The 27551-nt window shown below is 48.4% G+C and overlaps 1 long non-coding RNA gene across 2 annotated transcripts in view; it reads right to left on the bottom strand.

Annotated features, from left to right (window-relative positions):
* The window catches only part of LOC116742347, a 396625-nt gene that overhangs the window by 170005 nt on the left and 199069 nt on the right, over window positions 1-27551 (bottom strand). For both annotated transcript variants that reach the window (XR_004346443.1, XR_004346444.1), the window contains exons 5-6: window positions 26006-26939; window positions 19808-19954 (exon numbers count right to left, since the gene is read on the bottom strand). This is a non-coding gene — a long non-coding RNA (uncharacterized LOC116742347). The remainder of the gene's footprint in view (window positions 1-19807; window positions 19955-26005; window positions 26940-27551) is intronic.

Below are 27551 nucleotides of genomic sequence, written 5' to 3'. Positions count from 1 at the left end.
AGTCAGAAAAAAAACGAATGTCCTGAAGCAGGTCACCTTTCAGAGAACGTGGAATTTACTGCCCATTCATTCAACCAGCAAGAATTTATTTGAACATGTTTAAAAGCATTTATGAAGTGCCGAACACCCTCAAATACTGCCATTTCCGTGGGTCCTTTTAACAACCCCACGAGGTAGAAATCCTTATTCTCAGTTTATAAATGAGAGAAATTTGGGGCTCAAAGAGGTTGAGGTGCTCAGATGGTACGGCCTGGACCTGGCTCCATAGTCCGGGCTCTCCTCCCAACATCACAGTGATTTCGCACAGCTCCCAGGGGAAGAAGGGAGTGATTCCAGAAGCCGTAAGGCAGAGTGGGTAAGACAAGGGTTCTAGAGGCAAGTCATCTGGGGGTACATCCTGGCTCCACTCCCTAGCCTGCACATGGTCGTGAACAAGCTACTTATGGTCCCATGCCTCAGTTTCCTTTTCTGCAAACTGGCCCAATACTCATAGTACCCGCCATGACAGTGCTGGGACCACTAAGGGGGATAATGCACGTGAAGCCCCTGAAGGTGTCTCTAGCACAGAATCAGTAGCCAGCCAAGGCCAGTTATGATGCTAACATGTTCATCTTCCTACAAGGACATGGAACGCAGCTCAGAGAGGACACAGGCTTTGGAACCCAGAGACCATCTACTTTCCAATATGTCACTTGGCCTCCGAGGTGAGGTACACTGCTGACAGGGCTGCTGGTCTATGCCCAGGGGGAGAGGCCATCCAGCACTGGAGTAAGTGCCACCCTGCCTCGGGGTGTGCCCTGCACCCTCCCTCCCGTTCTCATTAGCTTCTTTTATTTCCTTCCTAGTACTTGGCACTCTCTGAAAGTGTCTTCCCGTGTGTGGAGATTCGTCACCTTGCTAATTGCCTGTCTCTCCAACTAGGAGCTGAACTCTGCATCTGCCTTGTTTAGAGTGTGGGGCACCTAGTAGGGTGCTCGGCAGGTATGGATCAATGAATAAACGTAAGGTGCCTGAGGGCGGGGGCTGCGTCAGCTTTACATCAGTGCCCCCAGTGCATACGACACCCAGCAGGTAGTACCGCACAAGGAGCTACAGAGAAGCCTTTCAGCTCTTCCTGCCGCAGCTCCAGGGACTGACGCGGCCCTTTTCCCCTGCTGGGGATTCAGCTGAAGACTGGCCTCGCCATGTGCAAAGTCTATTTATTGTTAGCAGTTTTGACCCTGAGACCCTCGTTCCCTTCCTTCCCTCCCCTCAGGGCTTGGGACTGGATATCCGACTGGCCTGAGGACAAGACCCAATGGAAGAGAGAGATGAGGAAGAGACCGCTGGGGGGGATATCACAAACCCACGCACACTTGTGCACACGCACATGAGCTGTGAATGCTGGCTCTAGTCTGGATGCTTCAAGGAACTTGCCGTGTGACCATGGGTGAGTCAATCTCCCTCCAGGCCTCAGTCTCCCTGGTGGTAAAACCTGACCATTGAAGAAGAACATTTTTTTTTTTTTTTTTTTTTTTTTGTGGTACGCGGGCCTGTCACTGTTGTGGCCTCTCCCGTTGAGGAGCACAGGCTCCGGACGCGCAGGCTCAGCGGCCATGGCTCACGGGCCCAGCCGCTCAGTGGCATGTGGGATCCTCCCGGATCGGGGCACGAACCCGTGTCCCCTGCATCGGCAGGCGGACTCTCAACCACTGCGCCACCAGGGAAGCCCCAGAAGAACATTTTTTAAGGGTGCCTCCAGACTGAAAATGCTAGGAACAAGAAATCACCTAGGGCTATACTTCTAAGAGCAGGGACCATGGGATTGGAGTTTTTTCTTGGCTTCTGTAGGCCTAGCATACAGCATATCAAATATATTAAACCTACCCAAATTCCACTAAAAAAAAAAATTCCCCTGTAACTGCAAAAGTTGAGTAGAACTTGATAAGCTGCTCTGAAGCTACATACAAACAGGTAACACTGTTTCCGTTTTGCAGCTCCCTTTTTATATTTTGATACTAATAATTGTATCTGTTAGTTTTCTACCTTGTTCGTAGGGGCCTAAAATACTGACAGGTCCCAGGCACTCTGCGTATAGTGCTCTCCTCATCAAACGGACCTATCTGAGATGTTTGGTGAAAATGCCTTTTTCCAGGCATCACCACTCCCCAACCCCCAACGCCCCCTGCCAAGACACTGAATCAGAAAATCGGGCGGAGGAACCTAGGAACCTGCACTTTGGCAAGATTCCCAGGTGATCATTTGCAAACTAAAGTTTGAAAACCACTGCCGTAAAAAGAAGCTGAGAAAAGGACCTAGGGTAGGTAACTCTGGAGGACAAAGGAAGGCTGTGAAGGGGACGGAAGCAGGGGAGGCGGAACAGAGATGACAATGCAGCGGCTCCTGTTTTGCATGTGTGCACATCGCTTCTGCCCACGTGCGCCCTGCGCGTTCCACCAGTGTAAACACACTTTGCAGAACCCTGACTCACCCTCTACTGAGCCCCTCCCCTAGTCCTGGAAAAACGGATACTCACACTCAGGCGGCCTGGGTCTGCATCTGCTTTCATGATTTGCGGGAAGAGAACGTTTCCAGCATATTGACTACAAGGCTTGAAGACCGAAACCACCGCTACAAAGCACTGGTACTGCAGAAGGATATATAAATAGTGCTGTCACCCAGATGTTTGCTGCCATTGGTTCTACCTTTGGTGAGTGACAGACTCTGGCTCCAGCAGTCCTAACTCACTCATGGGGAGGGAGGTTCTGTTTAATGTCGAGCCACACGCACAAGTGCTACACAGGTGCTTGTGGGTGTGCGTGGACACACACACACCCCAAACATTATCTGCAGGTGTCTTTAAGTTTCTGCAGTGATTAGAGATGTAGCCCAGTCAGCAGAAGCCATCTGGACTGTAATGCTGAATGCTAGTTTCCAAGGTATTGGGAAGATGCCAGGCGAAAAGGGGTTGGCAAAGGAGTGAACTGATAGGAAGGACCAAGTACCGTGCTGGGGTTTTCCCATATACGTTTCATATCAATTGATCGGGGAAAGGATTATCAGTTCCATTCTTCTGATGAGGAAACCAAGACATAGAAATGATCTGTGACTTGCCCACCATCCTGTAAGATTGAACTCTGATCTGGCTAACCCCAAAGTTCATGTTCAATGCGTTATGCAGTGCTGCCTTAAAATTCATAAGCCGCAAGCATGGTTGGGAGGGAAAAGGAGGGTCTGTTTTAGAGAGAGGGCAGGTGAAGGAAACTGATCTCTCCAATCAGTGAGAAAACCAAAATAATTCCTTAAAAATTTAATTCACAAACAGGGCTTCCTTGGTGGCACAGTGGTTGAGAGTCTGCCTGCCGATGCAGGGGACACGGGTTCGTGCCCCGGTCCGGGAAGATCCCACATGCCGTGGAGCGGCTGCGCCCGTGAGCCATGGCTGCTGAGCCTGCGCGTCCGGAGCCTGTTCTCCACAACGGGAGAGGCCACAACAGTGAGAGGCCCGCGTACCACAAAAAAAGAAAAAAAAATTAATTCACAAACAATAAATGGTCATTGGGAAAAATAAATCACAGATAAGCAATAAGAAAAAAAACCGCAAGTAATCACATCCTCCCCAAAAATAATGGTGTTTATATTGTTTATATTAGTTTCTTCTTCCTACCAAATAACATACTTTTTCTATCCTACAAATAAAACGATACAAGTTTTGCAATTTTATCAACAATTTTATAATAGTGATTTTTTTTAAACATGGGTGATTAGTGATGCCTATCCAGTCCTAATCTTCTGTGAATTTATGTCAATCCATATTTCTCCGCAGATTCTAAGAGGGAGAGACAAAAACCTTTCACTTCTTTGTTGTTTGTTTCCTGTTGTCTGTTCATCAGCCACTAATGCATTTCAGAAGGATTAAACAGTCTTCTGTCTAAATCCTTTGTTCTGCTGGATGATGCAGCCTTAGAAAACGTACCAAAAAAAAAAAGAAGAAGAAAAATCAGGTTGGTCTCTTCCTCCCCGTAGATGAAAATGGAGCATAGGTTTTTGCACCAACTGAGAAAATGATCCAAAAAAATAAAATAAGTGTCTTAATACCAAAGGGAAATGCCTCTCTAGTATGCACAAGGGTCTGAGTCAGGATCTCCCACTGCCGCCTTCCCCACTGCAGGGAACAGCCCTCCAAATGCACCCCAGGCCCCACTTCCAGCCATCCCCAAGTTGCCAGAGTGAAAAATAACCTCCTTTTCTCCCCCCACTTGATGTTAACGAGGCTCCCTACAGAGACGCAGTTAATCTCATCAATTAAGAGCCTTTTACAATTGGCCTTGCCTGCCAGGCGCAGGCTCTCTGTCCACCGGAAGGTGGGTAAGATAAGTCATGTCAGGACATAATTTATGGGGTTTTTTTCTCCCCCTCCCCCATCTAGGTTTTTGTCATTTGTATGTTTTTTTTTTTTAATTTAGGCATAATTAACACTCAGTGAAATGTCCAGATCTTAAAGGAACAGTTTGATGAGTTCTGACAAATGCATATACCAAACACACTAAACCACCAACTAAAGATACAAAACATTTCCCTCACCCAGAAAGCACCCTCTGCCCTCCTCCCAGAGGCAACCATTGGACTGATTTCTAGCACTGCTGATTAATTCTGCGTGCTCCAAAAATTCATATAAATGGAATCATGTTATGTTTAAAGATGAGCATGAATGATGAGGAAGAACAGGCAGGTCCTGGTGGAAACGAAAAACAGCTGTAGGCGCTTCGGAAAACAATCCGGCAGTTACTCAAAACGTTACCCAGACAGTTACCGTATGACCCAGCAGTTCCCCTCCCAGGTATACACACTCAAGAAAGATGAAAACATACATCCACACAAAACCGTGCACCTTCAGAGCAGCATTATTCATAATAACCAAAAAATGGAAAAACCCAACGTCCATCAGCTGACGAATGAACAAATGAAATGTGGTCTACCCATACAATGGGACGTTGTCTGGGCATAAGGAGGAATGAAGTACAAACACATGAGATAATGTGAATGAACCTTGAAACCATCATGCCAAGTGAAAGAAGTCAGTCACCAAAGACCACACGTTAAGCTATGCGCCATATCTCATTTAAACCTCACCATCTTTGTGCGAGGTGGGTCACGTGATAACAACTGAGAAAGTGAAGATTTAGGTGAGTGAAGCAGTGGAGTCACAGTAAATCCAGGTCTTCCTGACTTAAACCCTTGCTTCTGACCATTATAAAACACTGTGCTGGCCACCAGGACACAACAGGGAACCAGACCTAATCAGGCTCAGCTCCAAACACCACATATCATGATTTCATTGACTTGAGACTTGTGTTCCAGAAACCAAGGGCTTGAAGGAGGAACAGCAGAGGCAGGTCACAGTCCACGGGGAGGGAGGGCCTCTGAAGAAGGGGCACGTGGGCTGAGCCATGTGTCTGGCGCTTTGCCAGGTGCTGAGAGAAGAGGGTCCTGCTGTGGATGGCTCAGGACACGGTGGTCTCCCACATGGTGGTAGAAAGAGAAACTGTCCGAACTTCCTGAAGTGGAATGTGGCAAACTAAACAACCTGAAAGAGCCCTTGTTTCACCCGTTCTATTTTAAGGGACTCTATCCTAATAAAATAGGAAAATATAGTTGTAAAGATTTAACGATGAGCATCATTTATAGCGGTGCAGAAGCTGAATTCATAAGCAAGCGTCTGTCCCAGATGCTTACGAAACACTGGAGGGTCTCTGCCACTTATGGCTGAAACACAGTGAAGCTGGGTGTCCCAACACTCAAAGAGTGATGAAGCAGAAGTGCATGTGTTGATGTGGGAAGATATTTATCATATGTTTAGTAAAAGAGCTATTTACAAACTAATGTGTATGTGTAGAGAGCCACACTATTACAAGTATATATATGTGTGTGTATGTATACATATAGATATGTACGTGTGTATATAGATATGTGTGTGTGTGTATATATAGATATGTATGTGTGTATATATATGTGTGTGTGTATATATAGATATGTATGTGTGTATATATATATGTGTGTATGTGTGTATATATATATGTGTGTGTGTATATATATAGATATGTATGTGTGTATATATGTGTGTGTGTGTATATATATATAGATATGTACGTGTATATATATGTGTGTGTGTGTATATATATAGATATGTATGTGTGTATATATATGTGTGTGTGTGTATATATATTATATATATTATATATATATGCATATGCTTTAGTTCATTTAATTAGTCACCTCTTAGTGATAACAAGTGTTTTTTGCTTCTTCCTTTTGTTTGTCTGGGTTTGTGGATTTTTCTGGAGGAGATACCTTGTGCTTTGTAATAAGAAGTGAAGGAAAACTGGTGCCCAGAGAAGAGTTCAATTCTCCCAGAGTGGTTTGATTGGTAAGAACCACTGTTCATTTAATTTATCCGATGCATCTTAGGAAGAGGCCGTCACAAGCCTGGGTTATGCACTGGAGGATGGAAGGAGGTGAAGCAGAGAGAGCTCCCGTTTCACGGGGAAGCTGGTCACATAAACACATCAGTGCAGTCAATGGTCAGATGTTCTACGATATTTGCAGAGGGGACCCCAGCTCATGAAGGAGGGAGTGATCTTTCCCCCTAATTTGAATGCAGACTCGATTACACTTCACAAACTCACCCCTAACGATCTAGTAAACAGAAGGAGTCCCGGTAGCTGTGATGAGACTAGTGTTTGGACTTAAAGCTAGGCCGATGACTCTAGCACATGAGCCTCTGTTTTCCTCATCTGTAAAGTGGACGACCTCTCCAGGTAGCCACGAGGGTCGGCTGAGCGCTCCACAACAGTACAGCCCTGCACACACGACGAGGAGGATTTAACGCCAAGATCTGAACCCCTTTTTTACAAGAGTTGACAAGCTGGAATTTAACTCGTGATGAATGCCAAAGTGTGGGGAAGAAAACATGTTTACCGCTGAAAGACTGAACAGAGCAAGGCAGTGAGCACCGTGATTCCAAGTCACCAGCCTCAGCCGGGCTCACGCCTAATGTGCCTTCCAACTCGGCCCGCATTGGAGCAGCTCCTGACTTTTGGAATGTGTTTGGAATCCCAAGGACAGTCTGTACATTTTAAATTAGAAAAAAAAAAAAAAAATTCTCTGCAAGGTTTTGTTCACATACGCTAAAGGGAAGTATTTAGGACCTACGGCCTTGAAAATAAATCTTACATAACTCACCTCTGGGATAGTGAAAAAAAAAGTGTTTTCCAGTTAGGTGAACAGGGTCTGAATGCTGGCTCCGTGCCCTTTTGTAGATTATTTATTATCTCCTGGCTTCAGGATGATAATATCTTTCCTGCAGGGTAATAATCAGAGCAATGTACGTAGACAGTATAGATGTTCAATAAATGGTAGTTGTTTTTTTCTTAGTGGGGAGACTCAGGGAACTAACAAAGCCAAGGGGGAGCATCACCCAGAAGCCGTACCTCGGGCGAAATCAGCTCATTATGAAAGGGGAGGAGGCCCAGGGTGGTGTGGCTACCCAGAGCTAAGGCTGACCTCAGCTCAGCCTGGGAAAGGTGAGGCCAGGATAGCATGTCTCTCTCAGGGATGTGGGAAAGCTAAATTCGACTGCAAATCCAAATACGAGGCCGGCCCTGTGGTCTGTGCCCCTCTGAGATCCTGGCGTGCGTGAGTAGAATGCACTAGGCTTTTCTGGGAGGGGAAGGGAACGCGTCTTCACCAGAGAGTGTAGATGGCACCACTAGAGCGGCACCGGCCAGCAGGGAGTGCAGCGGGTAGCAGAAGCAGCGAGGGGTGGGTTTCCATCAAATCACCCCCGGGCGACTGGTTAAATATTCAGAGTCTGGGTCTACTTCTTGGTTTCAGGAGGGCTGGTGTGGGGCCTGTGAGTAACCTGCATTTCACCAGGCCCCATAGATGCTTCTGACACTCCCCAAGGGCATGGGAACCGCTCCCGGGGTAGAAAAGGACCAGGCGCTGGTCTCAGAAGGCCTCGGTTCAAGACGCAGCGGGGCGCCAGCTCTCAGGTCCAGTTGTAAAATTTCTCTGTAAAATACTGGGACTGGGCCCAGTAAGGGTAAGGCTGGCTGGGACGTCTCTGCAGGCTGCAAACGTATGTATAAACAGGGACGTATCAGTACGAGCTATGCACTAAATTATATATATTATGTGTGTGTGTGTGCATATATATATATATAAAACCATATATTCACATATACATACACACATATGCTTTCATATATACATATGCATGTATAATGCACAAAACCACATGTGTATATATACATATACATGTCTACACAAAGCCACGAATGTGTATATATACACATATACACAGAATTTCATATATATATATACATGTATACATACGGATACGCTTATGTATACATATATATCTCTATGTGTGTGCTCATATTCACATATATATATACATGTGCAAGTGTATACATACACATGCAGGTAAAGGCACACACACACATGTATTTCAACTAATCCTCATGTATCTCTACTGTAGTACTAATAGCCCATTTCCTGATGAAGAATCTGAGGCATGGAGAGAATATGAAACTTGCCTAAGGTCACATGGCCAGTTGGTGGTAGAGGCTGGATTTGAAACAAGGTAGACTGGCTCCAGAGTTCCTGTGTACCCTCACTAGATTAGAACAGATAACCCAAGAGGTTAAACAGAGGACAGACCGAGAGTCATAAACTGAAACGTACAACTTGCACCCTGGGGTAGGCCGTGTCCAGCGATGTCTGCCCAGAATTCCTCCCATTTCTGTCCATTGAGAGTTGGAGTCAATTTCTCCTGCCCGTGTACACACACACACACACACACACACACACACACACACACCCACCCCATAGCCTGGCCAGTTGACACATAAAAGTAACGCTCACACTGCATTTTCCCCACTCTGTATCAGTTAGCCCTGCAAACCTGAACCCAACATTCACAGCCCACAGTCACGATTTACCGTCATGAATCACACAATTAGCAAAACAAATGACACTTGCAGTTAGAGCCTGTCAAATTAAACCGTGGGCCCCGCCAAAGCCACGTGGCGAATAAACCTAGAGTAAAAGGTCAACAGGCGTGGTTGAAATGGACCATCTCTGCTTCAGTCAGCAGGTGACAGTAACAAAGACGGCAGCATGGAACATCTACTTAAAAGGAGGGAGGGAGACTTCCCCGGTGGAGCAGTGGTTAAGAGTCTGCCTGCCAATGCAGGGGACAGGGGTTCGAGCCCTGGTCCGAGGAGATCTCACATGCTGTGGAGCAACTAAGCCAGTGTGCCACAACTGCTGAGCCTGCGAGCCACAACTACTGACCCCACATGCCACAACTACTGAAGCCCGTGCGCCTAGAGCCCGTGCTCTGCAACAAGAGAAGCCACCGCAATGAGAAACCCGCATGCTGCAACGAAGAGTAGCCCCCGTTCTCCACAACTAGAGAAAGCCCGCACGCAGCAACAAAGACCCAAAACAGCCATAAATAAATAAATAAAATTTATCAAATAAATAAATAAATGCATACATAAAATAAAAGGAGAGAGGAAACCATGGTGAGTTCCAGGACCTGGCTTTAGCCCCAACTGGCTGTGTGATCTTAGACCATACTTCACCTCTCTGGCCTCATTTCCCCAGGTAAGCTTGGTGATGTCCAAAGAGCTATCAAGTTCTTTTCGTGATTCTCCTTAGTTTCATCTTAAGCATTGGTCATTTCCATAGCATTTACTTTTGACCGGGAAGGGAAAGAAATCCAGCAAACTCTACTTTGCCACTGTAAGGAAACCAGGGGACAGAGGGTGTCACTGACCTCATGGTAACACAGTAAGTCACGGACAGAACCTTCAAAACCCAGGAACCCCAAACCCAGGCTATTCTCCTCCTATGGTTAATACCACTCTGCTCCTACACTGGATTCTAAGTTACCTATGTAGGAATTCACACCCTCCCACGCCTCTGGACGTGTCCTGCAGCCACCCAGCAGCTCCTCAATTAACGCAGGCTGGTGAGACATTATCAGTGTCACTGGATTTTGTTTCCTTGCCCCCGCCAAAGCCAGCTGCTTCCTTCAAATTGGTATCAGTTGTGCCAGGAAGTTTCTTTTTCCCTGCAATCTGTTGTCAGAGGGATCTGTCAAATGAAGGACGGAACCAGCTGGGCACATGGAGATACCGGCTGGCCGCTCTGGACTGGCTCATCCCAGCCCCATTGGTCGTTTGGCCAGCGCCCTGTGCTAGGGGCTCTACTGACTGATAGTGAGGACGAAAGGAGAGTCGTTAACGATATTTAATCAGAAAGCACCATCATCCTCCTAAAGAACCTCTGGTCTGCTCCAAAGCCAGCTAGGAAACTGACCTCACCCCCTTCCTATAAGCCCACAGCCTCCAGTCCATCCAAGACCAAGGGATGCAATATGTCTCCTGGGGGCAACATGTCCAGGAAAACAAAGCTTTTCTGAGGATCTGTGTGGACATCAGATGGGACTACCTCTCACTCATCTCACAGATGCCAAAGCTAAGGCTGACCATAATACTAACACGTGTGTGTACACGTACACAGTGCGTACAAGGTCCCGTTCTAAGTGCCTGACGTGCTGTGGTAGGCAGAACAGTGGTCCCCCAAAGATGCCCGTGGCTGAATCCCTGAAATCTGTGGCTACATTAGGTTACATGGCAAAGAGGAATTCAGGATGCGGATGGAAATAAATGGCTAATGTGTTCACCTTAATATAGTGAGATTATCCTGGCTTGTTTCCGTGCGTCCAATATAATCAGCAGTGTCCTTAAAAATGGAAGAGGGAGGCAGAAGAGAAAGCTGTGACTAAGGAAGAGAGGCATGAAAAGAGGTCATGTGGCTGGCCTTGAAGACGAGGGAAGGGGCCATAAGTCTAGGGACGCAGGCGGCATTTAGAAGCTGGAAGAGGCAAGGAAACAGACTCTCTCCTGGAGCCTCCAGAAAGAACCAGCCCTGTGTACCTTGATTTTAGCCCAGTGGGGCCCACCTTGGACTCTACCCTATGGAACTGTAAGATAATAAATGTGTGTTGTTTTAAGCCACTGAATTTGTGGTCGTTTGTTACAGCAGCAATAAGAAACTACTATGTGAACCAACTCACTTTATTAATTATAATTTTTATGATAATTTCATGAGGTGTTATATTAGTCACTATGGCTACAAGAATGCTGCGTTAACAGAATACCGCAAACTCAGCGGCATACAACAATAAGCATTTATTTCTCACTCACGTGTCTGTTAGTCAGCTAGCAGTTAGACGATACAGGGAAGGTCTGTCTGAGCTTGGCTCCGTGCTAGGTGTGAATTCTGAATCTGCTCCAAGTCTCTCATCTTCTGTGGGTTGGATACTACCAAAGGCATGTTGTCATGATGAAAGGCACACAGGAAAGCAAGCCCAACTGCATCCACACGTTTCCATCCTCCACTCCAGTGATACTGCTAACATCCCATGAACCGAAGCAAGTCACATGGCCAAGACCAAAGTCACAGGGTGAAGAAGTGCATTCGCCCACCTTGAGGCCATGGCAAAGGAATGCATGTGTTAATTTTACTATGGAGGAGTGAAGAACTGGGACCAATAGTTCAGTCTACAAATGACAAACACTACTGTCAGCAATCCGTTCTACAGGTGAGGAAACCAAGGCACTGACTGGGTCATTAAGAAACTCATCCATGATCACATTGCTAGTAAAGGATGGAGTCAGGATCAGAACCCATTCTGCCTTCAGTATGGGCTTACACTTAACTAATTGCTGGAGCAAGGTCCCTATGACTCTAAATGCCCCTGTCTCTGGGTCAGGTGGGGGCATCATCCAGGGGCTGCAAAGATCCCCAGAAGTGAGAGAAAGACACTGGGAGAGGGAGGTTCCCAGTAAAATGCAGTTCTTTGCCATAGCGTCCAGAGACCCAGGATGCTCTTGAGGGCCCTTCCATCTCCTGGCATGGGCAGGGGGTCACCAAACTCCTCTCCCTTGGCCCTGTAACTGTGTGTCAGTGAAAACTCCAACTTAAGGTAATGACACACTAAGGGCAGAAGAGAGGGGAGGGGATGCCTGAAGTCCGAGCCCTCCATGTCCTGCAGCACCTGAGCCTCAGCCCTTCTCCTTGTCGCCCCAGCCAAGATCTCCCCACTTCCGGCTGAAAGCGGGTGGCACACACTCTAACCAAAACCAAGAAGCCCTCTAAGACAGCAAGGCAGGTAACAATTTTAGAGCACACACTACAAGCTCTCAGATTTTCCTTTCCTATCACGCAGGCGACTGGCGCTGCTCCCAGCCTGCGCTCAGAACAGCAAGGCTCAGTGAAGTTGAGGGATTTGCCGACAGTCACCCAGTTATTGAATGCGGGAGCCCACACTGCAACCCAGGTCCCCTTCTCTTTACCACACTGCCAGCCCTGAACCCAGTGCAGACACTTCAAGGAGAACCTCCCTGAGAGATGGGACCGTGGCCCTTTGATTCGTGCACTGCCCATCCACTGAGCGCCCCCGGGGGAAGGCCCTGGCAGAGGGGTCCAGAGCTACTGCACTTTGGAGTCCTGGTTTTACCATCTACCAGATGGGAGAGCTGGGCCACATTACTTAAGCTTTCCTGTGCTTCCGTTAGCTCACCTGTAAAATGAATGAAGGCAATAACAGTATCTCGGGGGTCCCGAACCCCCAGGGCGGTGGACCGGTACTGTTAGGAACCGGGCCACATAGCAGGAGGTGAGCTGTGCGCAAACGAGTGAAACTTCATCTGCCTCTCCCCATCGCTCGCATTACCGCCTGAACCACCCCCCCGCCACACACACACCCCAGTCCGTGGAAAAATTGTCTTCCACGAAACCGGTCCCTGGTGCCAAAAAGGTTGGGGACTGCTGCAGTATCTAACACCTCAGGAGGGGCTTCTGAGGATTATAGGGTTTGGTAAAAATGAAGCACTTACAACAGTGCCTGGCATATGGCTGGTGTGACAAAAGCACTAGCTTTTATTGTCGTAACTGCAGTAGACAAAAATGACTTCATCCTCGCCTTTACAGGATTCCAGCCTGGTGAAGGAAAACAGATGTGAAACAAACACAAATAAACATGTCATTATAGATCACGCTATGAAGGAAAAGTGGAGTGAATGGGAGGAAACAACAACAGGACAGCTTAAGGGTCAGAAAGCACTCACCACACAAAGACGGAGGGAATGAGCATTCCAGGTGGAGGAACGACACGTGCAAAGGCCCTGGGGCGGCAGGAAACAGGGTAGCTTTGTATCGATTTCAGCAGAGGTCGGTGAGGCTGGAGAACACTGAGTAAGAAGGAGAGCAGCTGGGCCAACTCACACAGGAGCCCCGTAGGGGTTTTGGTCTTTATCCCAGGAGCAGAAATGGAAAGGCTTACGTATGTTGTGGGTCAGACACAAGTGGATTCCCACTTAACAAAGTCATGCTGGCTGCTGAGTGCAGAATGGATTGCCGAGGGGTGAGATTGGATTCAGGGAATCAAATCTGGAAGCTGTTGTTGTGATCTAGGCAGGATGACTTGGATAAGAGTGTTGGTGGTGGAGGGAAGAAAAAAACTCAACTGAAGCCCCAGGGGCCTGAGGCCCATGAGGAGAGAGTCCAGAAGCTGTGGCCAGGATGGTCAGCTGGCTGGCTCTCACCCACTGTCCTGGCCACGGACAAGCTGCCCTGCGTGCTCAAGGCACCATCCTGCTTAGCCAGCTTGGAATGTTCTAGAACATCTCTCTCAGTGGACTTTACTTCTCAAGGCTTTATGAAGGTCCATGCTGAGAGGTGCTGGTGACCTCGGAGCTGACCCCCATACCCTTGGCAGGAAGGGAAGCCGTAGTGAGGATAGTGGGAGACGTCTGAAAATCAGATGTACAACCCGACAAGGTCAAGAGTGGTATCTTGAAGCGGGACCTCATCGTCTTTGACCCATCTCAAGGGAGGCATCCTCTCCTTGGGCACAGAACTTCTCCCACACCCCCCGCCCCCATCCAACACCAGGCTCTGAGCTACCTTCAGGGAGGGGCCCATGTCTTTCCAGATCTGTGGTCCAGGCCTGGACAACCATCCTGCTGGAAGATGGGCTCTGTGAGGGCAGCTGCCATCTTACACCTCCTTGTAACCCCAGTGCCTGATATATCGCGTGCACTCAATCGAATTACGTTCAACGAGAGAACAGATGACTCTCTTCCATTCCCTTGGAGTCAACTTCTCCGTCACTAAATCAATGGTTCCTGTGGCCAAGCCAAAACCATGACCTAAAGGGATCCACATCATGCTAGGAAGTCAGCATGGGCAGAAAGAGAAGAGTCCACTCCTGCTGTCCAGACACGAGGACGTCAGACACCTTCCGACAGAGGAAGATGCCTTGCGGGTGGAAGAACCTAAAGATGGAAGGGAACTTGAGCTCAGGCAGGATCTGGATACAGAGGGACAGCCCGTTAGACAGAGGGGAGCCTCCACTCACCGAATACCTGCCATGAGCCAAACCCCAGCAGGAGCCCTTAGACAGGTTCTTCCCACAAGAGCCCTGGCACACGAGCTAGCAGCCCACGTCACAGCAGAGGACGCTGAGGCTCAGAGTGGTGCAGCGACTTGCTCATAATCACAGAGCCAGCCGCCGGTAGAGCTGCGGTTGAACACGGCCCTGTCGGTGGCCAGAGCCCATGGACCCCCTCAGCCATCCAAAGAGGAAGAAACGTCAAGAACAAAGCATAAAAGTCAAAGAAAGACGGCGGCGGGTTCAAAAGACAAGGAGGGGGCTTCCCTGGTGGCGCAGTGGTTGAGAGTCCGCCTGCCGATGCAGGGGACGCGGGTTCGTGCCCCGGTCCGGGAAGATCCCACATGTCGCGGAGGCGGCTGGGCCCGTGAGCCATGGCCGCTGAGCCTGCGTGTCTGGAGCCTGTGCTGCACAATGGGAGAGGCCGCAACAGCGTGAGGCCCGCGTACCGCCAAAAACAAAAACAAAAACAAAAACAAAACACAAGGAGGTGACCTGCTTACCAGGACCAGTGTCCCACCCAAAGGTGACCAGGATAAAATCACAGGGAGGGGTGAAGGTGAGGTGGACCTTAAAGGCCACGCTAAGAGGTTAGACTATTTTCGCGTGGAGAGGGACACGGTCAGAGCTGTGCTTTCAGAATTTGTACTTGGCCATAGGGAGGAGGAGAGGTGAGGGACAGGAAAACTCGGCATGCCCGACGCGAGGCCCGGCACGGGAGAGGTAGGGCAAGAGAGGGAGGAAAACAGGAAGTGAGGCCAACTGAAGGAAGCAGGAGCAGGGCCGCTGGCTGGAAGGGGTCCAGGGAGAGAGGGAGAAACCACTTCCCCTCTCCTTTCTGATGAGGGCAAGATTATTACTTGAGAGCGGCGCAGGACTTCCGAAAACACAGGACGAGAAGAGCCCTGAGCATGTGTCCCCCACAGAGGTCGCGGTACCCAAATCATGTGGTCACTCTGACCACCGCCGTCTACGCTGAGCTCTGGCCTCAGGCCCTGGGGGACCCAGCAGTGCCCCTTCCTCTGGCATCTCAGGGCCAAAGACAGGCACAGAGATCAACGGAACCCAAAGGCAAGTGGTGAGAGACGGAAAGAAAACTGTATGCAGAAACCAAGGTGCCGAGAGGTAAACAACTCACCTGATACACAGCGAGTGCGTCCCAGAATCAGGATTCTAACGCAGGCTCCTCTGTGTAGACCTTGCCTGTACCACTCAGGGTCCCAGCAGGGAGGAAGCAGAGGAGTAAGCGCCCTGACCTCACTCCCTTCCTGCCTTCCCACTTGCCAGTGCCTCCCAAACAGAAGCCCGAGGGCAGCAGAGCCCCGTGTGGTACCCATCCTGTTGCATCCACACAGGTCAGCCTCCTGACGGGGACATGGAGGTTACCCAGCACCTCGTCACTCCCACAGCCAAGTCTCTGGTAGGTACCTGGGCCTCAGCTGCCTCCACCCTGCAATCCACAGGGCCGGCGAACGGCCTGGACTCGGCGGCAGGAGGCCGCCTGCCTCTCTGTACAAGGGCAAGACGCCTCACGTGCCTCCACCCCAAGCTGGTCCAGCAGCATCAAGCTCTCTCCTTCCTTCCTCATTCACACTCCCGGGCCCTGCCCTGTTTTCTATCATATGCAAAAATCTCAAAATAGCCTACATCCGTTAAGGCAGGCCATTGGGAGTGGCCGTCTTGAGAGAAGAGGGCCAGCTGATGCCACTGCAGCCCAAGCCGCCCACTCTGGGCCCCGGCCTGCCCCTCTTGCCCTCCCTGCCAGCCGTGCACATGAAGGCCTGGCTGCCGGTAAAAAGAAAGGGCTCCTGTCTCTGATTCCACAGAGCCTCTGATAAGAAATGTCATCCCTTGCTGTGTAATATTACCTGGCCGGATAAGAATCTCTATCATGCGCAAACGTAGGCTGGCACAGAACACAGAGCCCGGTGGTGCAGGAGAATTTATTTGCTTAAGCTGAAAGCCCTGGGAGGCTGAGAGAAGTGCACTGAATGAAAGAGTAAGCCGAATTATAACCTATCGAATTGGAGTTAGGATTGTTGCCCAGGGAAGGATGCAGCGCCTGAGGACAACAGCGGGCCTGCCTCACTCTTCTCCCGACCCAATACGCATTTTCACCTTCCTCTTTCCTCCAAGGGCACTTTCACTTACGTGATCGCATTTAATCCTCATGACCACCTCAAGAGAAGCATTCTTAGCCTCCTTTTACAGATCAGGAAATGGAGATTCAGCAAGGTTAAGTAACACGGCCAAGGTCACATGGGCAGCCACACCAGCGCGTGGAATCAAACCCATCGGCTCTGACTTACCAGCCTGCTGTCAGATCAGGAGTCCGCTCCCAGCTGCTGGGTCGCTTGGCTCGTACAACAGAATTAATCAATTAAGTCAGATCGGCCTGACTGACAGCATCAGCTACATGTTATCATCTCGAAGGTCCATTTCAAGCCTCTCCCCGCAACCCCTTGAGTCTTTGTAATCTGGGGAATAATGAAGCCTGGCAGAGCATAGAGACTCAAGGGGAGGGGGTGGGTAGGCCAGGGACGGCACCCAGGAGAGGAGAAGGGACACCCGGGGCTTCCACTCCAGCCCATGCGTTTGAGGGGCAGGAGGCAGAAGGACACTGTGGGAAGAAAACTGCCCCGTCCGTTCATCATTCATGCGTTCACAGATACTAACGGGAAGGCTGTGGTGTGCCTGGATCTGGGCTTGGCCCAGGCGATAATATCCTTGCAAATGGACAGATCCTGCCCTCCTGGAGGGGTCTGTCTTCTGGGACTTACAGATCAATAGAGGCAGGAACCACAGACTGTGTTAAGTGAGGACGTAGGAAGTACAGACAGCTGGTTTGGGAGTGGTGGATGTGCATCAGTGGAGCCGTTAGGTTAGCACACTCTACGCACTGTGATATGCCCTCCTTTTCTTCATTTTTTTAAAATCAACATTGCTAAGGACGACAGTGGTGAACAGAACTTCAAGAGTGTTCCGTATCACTTCATAAAGCCACCCATTCTTTTTAACAGCTGTGGAGTACTCCATTTTATGGAGGCACTGTGATTTAATCAACCGATCCCCAACTGAGGAGCATGTAAATTGTGTCTCACTGGGGGAGACGAATAGATGAAGCAGAGAGGACTGTTAGGGCAGTGAAACTATGCCATATGATACTACCATGGTGGATACATGTCATTATACAGTTGTCATAGAGCGTTCAACACCGAGAGTGAATCCTAATATAAACCATAGGCTTCGGGTGATAACGCTGTGTTGGAGAATGTAGACTTGTCAGTTGGAACAAATATACCATTCTGGTACAGGAGGGAGACTATACCATTCTTGCTAGTGAGGGAGGCTGCATGTGGGGACAGAGCATATATGGGAACTCTCTATACCTTCCACTCAATTTTTCTGTGAACCTAATAATAATAATAATAAAATCAATTCATCAGGCAAGTGTGCATTTAGCTCAAAAATCTCAATTCCACTCTGTTTTCTTTTTTTTAAAATTTTTTTCTATTTCTTTATTTTTGGCTGCGTTGGGTCTTCGTTGCTGCACGCAGGCTTTCTCTGGCTGTGGTGAGCGGGGGGCTGCTCTTCGTTGTGGTGCACGGGCTCATTGCGGTGGCTTCTCTTGTTGCGGAGCACAGGCTCTAGGCGCGCGGGCTTCAGTAGTTGTGGCTCGCGGGCTCTAGAGCGCAGGCTCAGTAGTTGTGGCGCACTGGCTTAGTTGCTCTGCGGCATGTGGGATCTTCCTGGACCAGGGGACAAACCCATGTCCCCTGCACTGGCAGGCAGATTCTTAACCACTGCGCCACCAGGGAAGCCCTCTGTTTTCTATTGACTATTTTTCTCCCTAAGTTTGGGTCAAATTCTTCTGTTTCTTTACATATCCAGTAATCCAATTAAAAACTAGGCACTAAAGATAGGGGCAGGGGATTAAGAGGTACAAACTGCTACATATAAAATAAATAATCTACAAGCCTATATTGTACCGCACAGGGAATATAGCCAATATTTTATAACAACTATGAATGGAGTCTAATCTGTAAAAATTTTGAATCGCTATGTTGTCATCCCAAAACGAATACAATATTGTAAATCAGGGGTCCCCAACCCCCGGGCCACGGACCACTGCTGGTCCATGGCCTGTTAGGAACCGGGCCACACAGCAGGAGGTGAGCGGCGGGAGAGCGAGCGAAGCTTCATCTGTATTTACAGCCGCTCCCCATCGCTCACATTACTGCCTGAGCTCTGTTTCCTGTCAGATCAGCGGTGGCATTAGATTCTACTGTGTACAGCGCATGTGAGGGATCTGGGTTGCGCGCTCCTTGTGAGAATCTAATGCCCGATGATCTGAGGTGGAGCCGAGGCTCTGACGCTGGCGCTGGGGAGTGGCTGCAAATACAGATTATCATTAGCAGAGAGGTTTGACTGCACAGAGACCACAATAAATCAATTGCTTGCCGACGCATATCAAAACCCTATCAGTGAGTGGCAAGTGACATATCTTACAGACTAGACTGGACGTAAGCAACACACGTCAGGTGTCACTGTCTCCCGTCACCCCCAAATGGGACCATCTAGTTGCAGGAAAACAAGCTCAGGGCTCCCACTGATTCTGCATTATGGTGAGCCGTATAATTATTTCATTATAGGCTACAATGTAATAATAATAGAAGTAAAGCACACAGTAAATGTAATGGGCTTGAATCATCCTGAAACCGTCCCCCGCCCCGTTCCGTGGAAAAATTGTCTTCCACGAAACCAGTCCCTGGTGCCAAAAAGTCTGGGGACTGCTGCTGTAAATCAAATACACCTCAATTTAAATAAAAAACTAAAATAAAAATTAGGCATTGTATGTCAATAAGTAAATAGAGAAATAAGTAAATAAAAACTGTCTCACTGTTTGCTATCTCAAACAATGTTGAGATGAAGATCCTATTCACATCATCTGCAACTACGCATGTATTTCTGCAGAATAAACTCTGAGAGTTCACCCAGCAACTTTAAGCTCGACTTTTCCTGCCCCCTTCACTGTAGCCGTGGCAAAGTCTCACACTGGGTCTTGACAGCTAGGGGCTCCCCGTGTGCCCGCCCTCTTCAGAGCCTGGGAGGGCTGTCCTAAAAGCACCTTCCTCCTCCTTGCTGAGCATCTGCTACCATTCCCACAACAGCACATGAGCAAACAAACAAATGTCACTCGGGCTGCTGAGACACCACTCCTCTTGCTTCTGCCTTGCCTGGCGCGTGGTGGTTGAGTTCAGGAATCGAGCTGGACACTAAACAAGACACACCTACCTCTCTTCACCCAGGCTGCTCCCAGAACTGGCTGGCTTTCTTCTTTTTCTTCTGGGCCCTGAGATGTTCAAGAGTGCAGAGAGCCCAAGGCTGGAGAGAAGCAAATCTCCACAGGAGCTCGGAACTCCTCTGAAACCTCAGCCCGGCCTGGGAAAACACAGTAAATAATGTCAATTATGCAATGTGGAGCCCGAGGAACCCTGAAGAAAAGAATTCATTACAAAAAGAAAAATCCTCTGATATTCAGAAGATAAAAAGAATATGGATGGGAAGAATCAACATTGTGAAAATGACTCTACTACCCAAAGCAATCTACAGATTCAATGCAATCCCTATCAAACTACCACTGGCATTTTTCACAGAACTAGAACAAAAAATTTCGCAATTTGTATGGAAACACAAAAGACCCCGAATAGCCAAAGCAATCTTGAGAACGAAAAAAGGAGCTGGAGGAATCAGGCTCCCTGACTTCAGACTATACTACAAAGCTACAGTAATCAAGACAGTATGGTACTGACACAAAAACAGAAATATAGATCAGTGGAACAGGATAGAAAGCCCAGAGATAAACCCACGCACATATGGTCACCTTATCTTTGATAAAGGAGGCAGGAAGGTACAGTGGAGAAAGGACAGCCTCTTCAATAAGTGGTGCTGGGAAAACTGGACAGGTACATGTAAAAGGATGAGATTAGATCACTCCCTAACACCATACACAAAAATAAGCTCAAAATGGATTAAAGACCTAAATGTAAGGCCAGAAACTATCAAACTCTTAGAGGAAAACATAGGCAGGACACTCTATGACATAAATCACAGCAAGACCCTTTTTGACCCACCTCCTAGAGATATGGAAATAAAAACAAAAATAAACAAATGGGACCTAATGAAACTTCAAAGCTTTTGCACAGCAAAGGAAACCATAATCAAGACCAAAAGACAACCCTCAGAATGGGAGAAAACATTTGCAAATGAAGCAACTGACAAAGGATTAATCTCCAAAATTTACAAGCAGCTCATGCAGCTCAATAACAAAAAAACAAACAACCCCATCCAAAAATGGGCAGAAGACCTAAACAGACATTTCTCCAAAGAAGATATACAGAATGCCAACAAACACATGAAAGAATGCTCAACATCATTAATCATTAGAGAAATGCAAATCAAAACTACAATGAGATATCATCTCACACCAGTCAGAATGGCCATCATCAAAAAATCTAGAAACAATAAATGCTGGAGAGGGTGTGGAGAAAAGGGGACACTCTTGCACTGCTGGTGGGAATGTGAATTGGTTCAGCCACTGTGGAGAACAGTATGGAGGTTCCTTAAAAAACTACAAATAGAATTACCATATGACCCAGCAATCCCACTACTGGGCATATACCCTGAGAAAACCAAAATTCAAAAAGAGTCATGTACCAAAATGTTCATTGCAGCTCTATTTACAATAGCCCGGAGATGGAAAGAACCTAAGCGCCCATCATCGGACGAATGGATAAAGAAGATGTGGCACATATACACAATGGAATATTACTCAGCCTTAAAAAGAAATGAAATTGAGCTATTTGTAATGAGATGGATAGACCTAGAGTCTGTCATACAGAGTGAAGTAAGTCAGAAAGACAAAGACAAATACCGTATGCTAACACATATATATGGAATTTAAGGGGAAAAAATGTCATGAAGAACCTAGGGATAAGACAGGAATAGAGGCGCAGACCTACTGGAGAACGGACTTGAGGATATGGGGAGGGGGAAGGGTGAGTTTTGACAGGGCGAGAGAGAGTCATGGACATATACACACTAACAAACGTAGTAAGGTAGATAGCTAGGGGGAAGCAGCCGCAAGGCACAGGGATATAAGCTCGGGGCTTTGGGACAGCCTGGAGGGGTGGGAGGGGGAGAGTGGGAGGGAGGGAGACGCAAGAGGGAAGACACATGGGAGCACATGTATATGTATAGCTGATTCACTTTGTTATAAATCAGAAACTAACACACCATTGTAAAGCAATTATACCCCAATAAAGATGTTAAAAAAAAAAAAAAAAAAAAAAAAAAAAAAGAATATGTCTTCGTGGCTGAAATAAAGTGGAACCTAAGGTAAAGGACGTCATCCTACACGTGGGAGGCTGGCCAGCCACTGGTAGATGCCGAGTGAGGAGAGCAAACCATGAGTGAGACAGAGCCCCACTCCTCCAGGAACTCGTGATCCACAGAGGAAGGCATCACTGACTCTTCCTTCGCAGATGAGAGAAGAGGATATTTGAGCTAGGTATTGAAGAGCAGAAGTTCACCAGGCAGAGAAAGGTGGGGAGCTTTTCAAACAGTATTAACAGCATGTGTGACATGGAGTGTGAAAGAACGGTCTGCCAGCGGTCAGACTGTAAGGGGAATCCCTCACAGGCTGTGCTAAGGGTTTGCCCTTCCCCCACAGATGCGATGGGGACTCCTAGAGGCTCTTGAGCAGCAGGGTGACAGATCAGATCGAGGCCTCAGCATCACCGTGAAGGATCAGCTGGTGAGAGCAAATTCTCAGCCGAGTGCGAACCAGTTCATCACAGAGCAGAGCAACAGACATAGTGATTAAAACAGTGGCCTCTGGAGCCAGCTCTCTGTCTTCAAGTCCCAGCTCGGGCCCCTACCAGCTTGAGCAAGTCTTCTCAACTGTGAAATGGGGATGACATCAGCAGAGGTCTCTTTGTGCTAGAACAGGGTCCAGTACACAACAGGGACACAAGACATGACATCTTTGGGACCTCTCCATCCCCCTATTCCCCTAGCGTCCTAATTCAGCACTGCCAGTTCTTTTGAAACGCAAGCGGCCATCAACCTGAGCAAAGGCGGGCCAGGTTTGATTTAGGAGGGCTGGAACTCGGTCTGAAATAGAGTTTGGGAACTGCTAGAACTGTCAGCTTTCCCAACAGCCCTGTAACAGGGATGATCTGAGATCGTGGTTGTTGATGCCGCTTCACCAGAGAATCCCGGGGGGAGATGTTATAACCCCAATGCCTGGGCTCCACTCCTGACTAATTTTAAGTCAGAATCTTTGGGGGTTGGGTCCTGGCAGCAAGATATTTAAATTCCTCAGATGATTCCAATGTGAAACCGCGTTTGAGAACAACTGATCTATGAGTCAAATTGAGCAGGAAAGGGAACGCTGGCAGAAGGAAAAGTGCCACCACCCCAAGCTGTGTCACCTCCAGAAGCTACTCGGCCCTCCAGGCTTCTGTTTCCTCCCCAGCTGGGTGGGTGTGACGATGCCTGGACCCCGAACACCTCACAGGGCAGTGGGAGGCCACCCTGAGCTAACAGATTGAGAGTGCCCACGTCACTAACGTTGTGACACACCCCTCAAAGCTCTTCTGGCAACAGAGAAGGGCCCCGCACACCAACGATGCAACCAGGAAGGGAACTAGTGGCAAAAGCACCGGTTAGGTGTGGAGAGCTAGTAGTGGCCCTAGGTCCTCTCACAGCTGTGCTACTAGCAGTCCCACCTTTCTGAGCCTCGGTTTCTTCAGCGGTTGACTAGGGATGAGTCCTGACTTACCAATCAGACAAAGGGAGAGTGGGGTGCAAGGCAGGAGGACGTAGGTTGAGCTCTGAAGGGTCAGGCTCATGCCCAGCATTTTGATTTAGCGTTTTCTAGGTCTTCACTGGAATGTGAAAAGCTCTGGAGAGAGGAAATGCCCCCTTCGACAACTGTTGTGACTGAAGGGAGTGGGGGAGACGAGGGGCCGTGGAAGCTTTCTTCGGGGCAGGCTAGCGGGGAGCCCGCCAGCGTCCAGGTAGGGGTGGGTGATAGGGCAGCAGGGCAGGGTGTGGCCGAGGGCTGCCCTGGCCGAGACATTAAGATAGGAAGTGCTATCTGGGAACAATGGAACTACGTACCGTTGTCCCAGCCTGGATCTGACAAGAGGGGATAAGACTCCAGGAAATACATCCCCCAACAGCTGGCCAGAGTGGTCCCGACAAACCATGGGCCCCTTTATTTGTTCATTCATTCACTCGTTCATCTGCCCCGCACTAGTGCACATCAACCACGTACCAAGAATTGTGTTAGAAGGCGGGGATGCCGAGATGAATAAGGCTCGGTCTGCACCCTTAAGAGGGACAAAGGTAGATAGGGCAAAGAAAGAAGTAACATTTAAGTGTAACACCATGTGCTAAAACACAGCAACAATAATAATAAGAGGCACAACTTAGTGATGGCCAACCAAGCACCAGGGTGCCAAGCATCCTGGCATTTTCTATTTAATATCTCAAATCCTCAGCGTCTTCTCCAAGTAAGAGTTCTTGTTCCATTTTACAAATATGGAAACTGAGGCTCAGAGAGGCTGATTACTCGACACAGATCACACAGCAACTTCAGAGGCTGGGCTCGTATCTGAATTCAGGGCAGCGTTCCTTCAGCGCCTGGGCTCTTTCCCCATAGCTGCTGTAATCCAAAGAATCACAAGATTACAAGACAAAGTATCCTCCCCCATGTACCTCTTACACGCACCGTCCCCTCGTTTGGAGAAAACAGTTTAAAAACCATAACAAGCAAACAAGGAAAATAAATGAGGCATGGCACCCAGCCTGGAGTTATTGCTCAATACATGCTGACAGACAGAGAAAGACAAATATCATATGATATCATTCAAATGCAGAGTCTAAAAAAAAAAAAACAACACACAAATGAACTTATTTACAAAACAGAAACAGACTTACACAACGAACTTACGGTTACCAGAGGGGAAGGGTGAGGCGGAGGGATAGATTGGGAGTCTGGGATTGAGATGTACACACTACCATATTTAAAGTAGATAGCCAACAGGGACCTACTATATAGCACCGGCAACTCTGCTCAGTATTATGTAACAGCCTAAGTGGGAAACGAATTTGAAAAAGAATAGAAACATGTATATGTATAACAATCACTCTGCTGTACACCTGAAGCTAACACAACACTGTTAATCAACTGTACTCCAATATAAAATGAAAAGTTAAGGAAAAAAATAAACATGTCCAATAGTTCAAGGATGCTTAAAAAAAAATGCATGCTGACAAATCAGAATCCAACTATAAGAGCATCTGAGCAGTGGGGCAGGGCTGTGAGGTATTTGGGATCCAGCAGGCCTGGGTTTGAATCCCGGCTTCAGTATTTACACCTCCCTGAACCTCAGTTTACTAATCTTAAAGATGGGAGCAATAAAACCTTCCAAAGGACAACTGGGACGAGGTCCAGAAAATGGAGACAATTTCCTGCCCTTTAAGATCCCTGCAAGCCCCGCCTCAGCCTTGGGTGAAAGAAGAAAGCAAGTGAAAGGACAACCAGGAGAGACACTGGCATGTTTTGGAAGCTCCCACCAACTCTGGAAACAGGCACCACACCGGGAACTCGACATCTTCCACAGAGTGCCGTTTCCCTCCCTTGGACTGGGCAGCCCTCCGGGAAAGGGCACGAACTCACTTTAATTCTGGCGCCACACCTGCCCACCGGCCTGGGTGCCACCTAATCTTCTCAAGACTGCACCCACTGATGGCTGAGTACTGCTCAGAAAGCTGGGGTGCAGCCAAACGGGGGTGTCCCGGGGCAGGGGACAACTGCTGCGGGAATGATGACCCTTATTACTTTTAGTTAACATTTACTAAATCCTTACTGTGTGGCAGGCACTACACTTAGTTTTTCTGTTTTTTGTTTTACCGGCAGGGAGGCATTCATGGTTTAAATTAGAATTTAAACCTTTAGATTTAAATGATTCCAGACTCTTCAGCTGCTGGTAGCTGGGTGATCTTGAGTAAGTCGCTTTACCTCCCTGTGCCTGAGTCTGGGCCTGGAGGTCAACTCTAAAATAGAGATTCATCTGTTCAACCCATATTTAGTAGGCACCTACCCACGCTTCAGGGACTAAAGCATTAAATACAAGTAACAGAGATCTCGGCATTTGCAGGGTTCGAGAGGGGGCGGGGGTGGAAGACAGTCAACAAATAGACAAATAAACAAGTAACTACATAGGGGGTCAGATGGTCATATGATACGTGTTCCAGAGACCAATAGAGGAAGAACGGGAGAGGGAGATGTGGCGGGGGCGGGGCGGGGCGGTGAGGTGGGAACTGTTTATACAGAGTGGCCAGGACGGCCTCTCAGATAAGGAGACATTTGAGACACGTGTGTGTGTGGATGCACGTGTGTGATGTTTATTGAGCACTTACTATATTCCAGGTAGCCATTCCAGGGTTAGGTTAGGTGTTTCAAGTGGATTGACTCATTGTACCCTTTCCAACATCCCTAGAAGGAAGACGGCGATACTTTCCCTACTTTACAGGGGACAAAATGGAGAAACATTATTTAAATGACTTGTTCAGGTGACCCGGGTGATTAAGAGCAGAGTAGGCTGTGGGCCTCTGCACTGCACACACTAATTCTTCCATTCCTAGAACCCCGTTTGCCAGCAAGTGATGCTCTGTGGATCGTTACCGTGATCACCATCAAGATGCCTACGAGATAAGAAGCAGAGGACGAAAGGAGAGGGAAGCACAGCTCCTGGCACAAAATACACATTTGAAACCCATTTGGAAAATAAAGGCACGGTGACTGTAGACGCCTCGTCCTCTCTGTCTTGTCTCTGAGAGACACAACACCTTCACTCCCTTTTTTATTCATCTTTACTTAACTTCCTCGAGAGAAGAAGACCTGAGGTTCTGCATCCATTTTTAGGCTGACTTCCGATCTGCAGCTTTGTTCAAGGTCCTGATGGCTTCCACACCAAAGGCAAACGCCACCCATCCAACTCACGACAGCACCTCTCCCTTCTCAGGGTCATCGTTCCAGAGCCAACCTTGAGGGTTTTCTGCTCAAGCCACAGCCTCCAGCAATGGGGAAAAGGGGAGGACGGGCGGCCGACGATGGTTCTGCAAGGTCCCAGGAAGCAGACGTGGTAACATTCCGAGGCGGACTCCTCCTTTGAAAGACTGGCATCTGCCTCGGAGATTCTCATCCTCCGAAAGGCCAGAAAGAGCTCCTTTGTAAAGACTGTTGAAGAACCTGCTTCCAGGGAGCCTCCACGATGCGCTTTTTCTCTGGTTTCCCAGTGGACTGGAGCTCCCAGAGGCAAGGTCTCAGGATTTTGCCCCGTATACCTCGCATCTGTAGGGAGAGCATGTTTCGTGAGTGGATCCAGAGATGGACGGATGCAAGGGAAGGAGAAAAGGGAAAGGGAGGGAGGGGAGGAAGGAAGGAGGTGTGCAGTGGAGGGTGAGCAAAACAAATTCTATGGCACGACATCAGGGGAGGTAGAAATTAAAGGGGAAACAGATGAAAGCAAAGTGTCCATTAATATGGAATAGTTGACAAAAACCATGGAATACTCTGTGGCAGTTAAAAGAGTGAGGTATGTGGACACACAGAGAAAAGCTACAAGTTACACTGCTGAGTGGGAAACGAATACATTGAAATGACTCATTCCCTCTAGATCTGGAGGCCATAGAGTCCATGGAACCAGAGACAAGGCTGGTGGCTAGATCTGGGGTTAAATCCCAAGGAGACCAGCTGACCGAGTCCGCTGCCCCAGCGGACATTTCCACCCACGAGGAAAGGAAGGCCACACCTTCCCTCTAGGCCTCTAGGCAACAGTGATCTCATGACCCCCGTTTCTAGTCTGGCTTTGGTCCCCCGGTACCTTGAAGGCAAAACAAATCAAATGGGCAGCCTTCCGCTCCTGGGCACCAGCCCGTGATAATCCACAAAGAACAGTGCGTT

The sequence above is a fragment of the Phocoena sinus genome, chromosome 17, assembly GCF_008692025.1.
Source record: "Phocoena sinus isolate mPhoSin1 chromosome 17, mPhoSin1.pri, whole genome shotgun sequence".
Taxonomy (NCBI): Eukaryota; Metazoa; Chordata; class Mammalia; order Artiodactyla; family Phocoenidae; genus Phocoena; species Phocoena sinus.
Note: the sequence above shows the minus strand (reverse complement) of the source record. Positions and strands in the feature narration are given on the sequence as shown.